The 5181-nt window shown below is 35.5% G+C and overlaps 1 protein-coding gene across 2 annotated transcripts in view; it reads left to right on the top strand.

Moving 5' to 3' along the window:
• The first annotated feature begins 268 nt into the window (after nt 1–268).
• The window catches only part of LOC110445356 (MFS-type transporter SLC18B1-like), a 50688-nt gene continuing 45775 nt past the window's right edge, over nt 269–5181 (top strand). For both annotated transcript variants that reach the window (XM_021489918.1, XM_021489922.1), the window contains exon 1: nt 269–351. The gene's annotated coding sequence lies outside the window, so the exon portion shown is untranslated. The remainder of the gene's footprint in view (nt 352–5181) is intronic.

Genomic DNA, 5181 nt, shown 5'->3' with positions numbered 1-5181 from the left:
TCCTAATATAGCTATAACCAATTATCAGGTCCTGGTGGTAAAATACAACGTGGCTTTACATGTCTCCGTGCCTGCATGCATCTTATATCTATCTAAGTCATGGATTGCTAGGTGTCTTGCCTGTACTGTACTATGCCTGTTATCCCTGCTATCCTTGAGTAAATATCATTACGGGATTCGATTTTTTTTATCCGACTCTTTCTTTTGAATTTCGCGGGTAAATTACACAGCTTCGTGACCTCGATTTGGAACCGAGATAGGGGGGTCAAAAAAGGTCATGTGTAAAATGAAAGTGGCTACTGTACTGACAGGGTATAGCGGAGCGCTGTTTCTGAGATGAGACCTAGGGAGGTATGTATTATCAGAGTGCTTGGAGGTGTGACTGATTTACATCAGCAGCAGTATGACATAAAACAGCTGTTACCTGCATGTGCATGTGTACCTGTAGCGTATTTTCTGTCCAGGTGTACAGAGGTACGCTCGCCTCTCAGAAATCGTGACATTTGGAACAATTACGTATTATAATGAGATAGCGGGTAGGTGCAGTGATGATGTTTCGGCCCATTTTCGAATGTTTTCAAATGGCTTAGCCATAAGTCATTTATTGACAAAAAATGTCATCACAAGTCGTAATTACACAAGCATTAATAGCTTCGTCTGCCAATACGTGGATTACCTGTGAAATTATAGACTGTACAAACAGAACTTGTCACAAGTGAACATCGACAAGTAATGGCCTCGTCTGTCAATATGGCTAATTCACACATGGTATAAACATGTAGTGACAGACGAGGCCAGTACATGTGTACTTATAAATTCCAATACTGCAATTTTTTGTACAATTAATCTGTTAAGACTTAGTTGCATCAGGTGACCATTTTCTGAGTCTGTAGCTATAGGTGAAGTTTGATGAATAAAGAAATTAGAGCAAATTAAAACAGCAAGGAGTTTACTAAACTATATTAAATTTTACCTGGATAGTTTTTTTGTGTCGCATGCAACGCGAGGCGACATATATATATATATAGGTATTACTTTGTCGGCGTCGGCGTCGTTGGTTGCGTTGTCCTAAACAAGGTTTCCGTGCGATAACTTGAGTTCCCTTGGGTTGATTGAACTAGGTACACATATTGCATACCAATATTGCTCAGACAAATTCGCATTTCAGAAGTTTATGTGCATTTTTGGTGGAGTTATAATTACCCCTTTTATTGCCAAATAAGGGCATTGTGTAGTAAATGCAAGAACTTTTTTATTTTTTAATCAGTTCCTTTCAAATTTTGTGCAGTAATGCTAGAAGTAATAATGTTCAACATTTATTACAGGTTTTTCTGTTGAGTTTCAACTTTCCGAGTTTTGGCATATCTGTTTATGCGATAACTCAAGCCAAAACACTTTTCATACTAAAACCGATGAGCAGGCGACACATCCACTCCCATGGAAATCTGTTGTAATATCACTTCATTTAAAATGACAACTTATATTCAACTCTATCACTGTTGTTAAACGAATCCCCATGAGGTGCCCAGTTCCTGTGCCGGTCTGTTTATAGCACTCATTATATAAACCTGCTATGGTCCAAATAGATGGATATGTATTAGGTTAAAATGTAAACAACAATATTATTATATTAAAATGTTACCTTTTCAAGGTGTAGTCTATTGTTTTCTAATCAAATGAAAAGTAATTATAGCTAAAAATACTACTTCTACTTTTTCCTAATCTGCTACCACCTCTGGTGTATTGTTGCATATGTGGTATGTACCCAAGGGAAACATGCCCAAGTTAAAACCATTAAAAACCTTGTAGGCAATATATATATAGTTAAAACAGGGGTGCTCACCGTGTCCCAGGGTGCTGCAGTCTCTCCTTAAACACCTCTAGAGCGTCCGCTGAGATGACTGAGATGACTCGAATTGTTAAGTCATTCCACAGGTCAATGGTAGTGGGAACGAAGCACTGCCAGTGTCTTTATAACCTGGAAAACTGCAGGGCGAAGCAAAGGCTATGTCTTCTTGGAATAATGGTCGACTTTCCTTCCCAGCTAGGTATTCGATTAAACAGGTGTTCATACAAATGTGGCAGATTTAAATTGTACATGGATTAAAGTTGCCTTCTAGCTTTGAGCTTGAGAGAATTTTCCTTCAGCTCAGTCATAGAGTGCCCGACAAGTCACATGTTCGATCCCTGGTGGAAGCACACTATTATCTTTCCTGTTACAAATGGTGTCTGTGGCCCTCCCTGTGGTGACAGGGAGTTAGAACCTGGGTTGTGGTGTTCGAGGGCAAACATTTAAAAAGGGGGGAGTAATGTGGCAGATTTTAATTGTACATAGGATTACGGTAGCCTTCTAGCTTCGAGCTAGAGGGAATTTCCCTTTAGCTTAGTGGTAGAGCGTCCTACTAGGAACCTGGTGATCGAGGGTTCAAACCCGTGTGGGAGCACACCATTCTCTTTCCTGTTACACAAATATTAACAGCTGTTTTTAAGGTAACATGTGCTACTAACTACTATTCACCAATTACAGAATTGTAACAAAGCACAAAATCAAATTTGCAGTTAGGATATAATGTACATCGCATTAAGATTGCAGTAATAACAAGTGAAAGTTTGCAGGACATTTTCATGAAGTAATCATATAATGTTTGTGTGCAATATTTTAATTTTTTTTTTTTAACTTTCTGTGTATATGTAGTGAACTGGACTGTGTTGATCACAGACAACCAGGTACCTTCAGTTGGTAGAGTGTCCGTCTAGAGTGTGGAGGGACCTGATTTGAACCGCAGTCTGGCCGTTGCATTTCTTTTCCTTTCATGTTACAAAATTGACCAGCTTATGGACCCTTAATTGTCTAAGCACTAGGTGAATGCTAAGCAGGGGGATATCTATGTTGTAAAAAGTCTTCAGGGTTGACGACTTTGAACAAGGATTGAGGAATGTAGCGGAACTAGACTGGGTCAATCGTCTGCGACCAGCTCAATTGGTGGAGTGTCCATCTAGAGTTCAGAGGGTCCCAGGTTTGAATCCCAGTCTGGCAGTTGCATTTCTCTTTCTAATATTAATTATTCAAGAATTGACCTGCATTTTGACTGCGTATACGTTAGTATGAACGCATTTGGCAACGAACATATTCTATGGTGCGCGTTACCATGTCATGTTTATGTCCTGGTCTGATAATGTATGCAACTGATTAAAAAATACACAATTTTGTAAGATTTTGTAGAAACAAAATTTTAATTACCATTTTAAACATGCATTGATATCAACTATTTGAAGTAAATAATGGTGGTATTTTTTTTTTGTTAAGTTTCCATTTTGATTCAGTATACGTAACTGTTTTTGGACAATACAGGTTACATTAAAAAATATTGTTTACAGTAGATGAACACATTGAAATGAACTGTTTGAGAGCTTGAGTTATGAAGTACAATTATATATCGTTTACATCAGTGTTTCTGGTTTAGGTAATTGCCATCCTTTAACACACACCATTTAACATGTATAGGGAGGTACAGACACGACGGTTAACTGTCAATATTTACTCACACTCTGTCAATTTCTTTGTAAACAAGCATTCAGCCTTGGAGTGTCAAAATGCTAATTGTAGGAAAAAACTTGAACAATTACTTTCTTAAGGTAGTTAATATTGAAGAGCATCTTGAAACTGGCAGACATTTAAACTACACGATTATCTAGTACTGTGTGGGATCATCCCCTTTGATCAATGGGCTGGCAATGGTTGTTTTAGTCTTTCTTTAACACCAAGATATACATACATATTTAAAAACCTCTTATTTATGATATTTTTATCAAATGCAATGTAGCTAGGATGCTAACGATGTCAATAACATTTATTTTTATTTTCTATTTATAAGATAAGGGGAGACAACACATTATATCTATCATTTTGGTATTGGTTCAGTAAAAAATATTATCATTATTTTAAATGTTTGTACACAGAATTAGATTGTTATCTAAGTCTGTGGTTTGTATAACCATGATGGTAATAAAAATCATCAAAATACAATATTTCAAAAAACAGTAAAGTTAATATCTAATTTATTATGGATACTGTATACAAAATAATTCCAGCATGTTTGTGTTTTAACAATCATTATTTTTTTTATTTCTATCATACAAAGTGGTTTTTTTTTATTTAATGTTATTTTATCACATTAACTGTAAACAGGATATTCTAATAGTGGCCTTATACAGGTACTAGTTAGTGTATACATATTGATGTATTTAGAATCTGTCTCAGTATTTTTCATTATTATTTATTTATTTGTTTTGTTATTTTTATGGATTTCATTTCTAGATCATAAACTTAAAATTCTATTCGTCCATTATGACAGTCACAGGCTTCATTCTACGGCTGTGTCAGCATGCATTTACTACTGACCTGAAACTATGTTCAGAACCATTATGTTTTTCTTTGGTAAACAGCTGTGCTATTTTATATAGATGTTAATGAAAAAATGGACTTTTCAATGCTGTAAAGCTGAGGGTGATATCTGTGTACGTGAGATAAGTTAGCTGATAAACAGGCGTTATAAATGTTTTGACAGGGTTTGGTTTAATTTCTACGTTTACTGATTCACAGACACTACCTGTACCAGTTTCTAGTTTACTACAGTGTGACAATACATGTACCTAAATCCAGAATGTAGAACGTTTTATATCTATCTTCTAAATCTTACCGGATATCATTGTCAAGTAACGCAGTCAAAAATGTCATCACCTTTTTAAAATTTAACTATTAAAACCTCAGATATAACATGGATAATTAATTTTAATTTACTGCATGTGCCTATTTTACAAATACATGTATACTTTTTCTGTTACAAATCTATACCATCTACCATTTGTTTGAAATATATCGCCTTTGTTACATGTATACTATTTCTGTAACAAATATACCACCACCTCTGTTAATTATAAACATACTTTTTGGTTATAAAGATACCTTTTCTATTGCAGATATACCAAATCAGTAACAACATACCACATTTCTTGCAGATATACCAAATCAGTAACAACATACCACATTTCTTACAAATATACCACAAACCAGAACTGTAAGCTAAATAATACCCCCAGCTCCTATATAAACCAGAACTGTAAGCTAAATAATACCCCCAGCTCCTATATAAACCAGAACTGTAAGCTAAATAATACCCC

This window comes from Mizuhopecten yessoensis, unplaced genomic scaffold (genome assembly GCF_002113885.1).
Source record: "Mizuhopecten yessoensis strain PY_sf001 unplaced genomic scaffold, ASM211388v2 scaffold2249, whole genome shotgun sequence".
Classification (NCBI taxonomy): Eukaryota; Metazoa; Mollusca; class Bivalvia; order Pectinida; family Pectinidae; genus Mizuhopecten; species Mizuhopecten yessoensis.
Note: the sequence above shows the minus strand (reverse complement) of the source record. Positions and strands in the feature narration are given on the sequence as shown.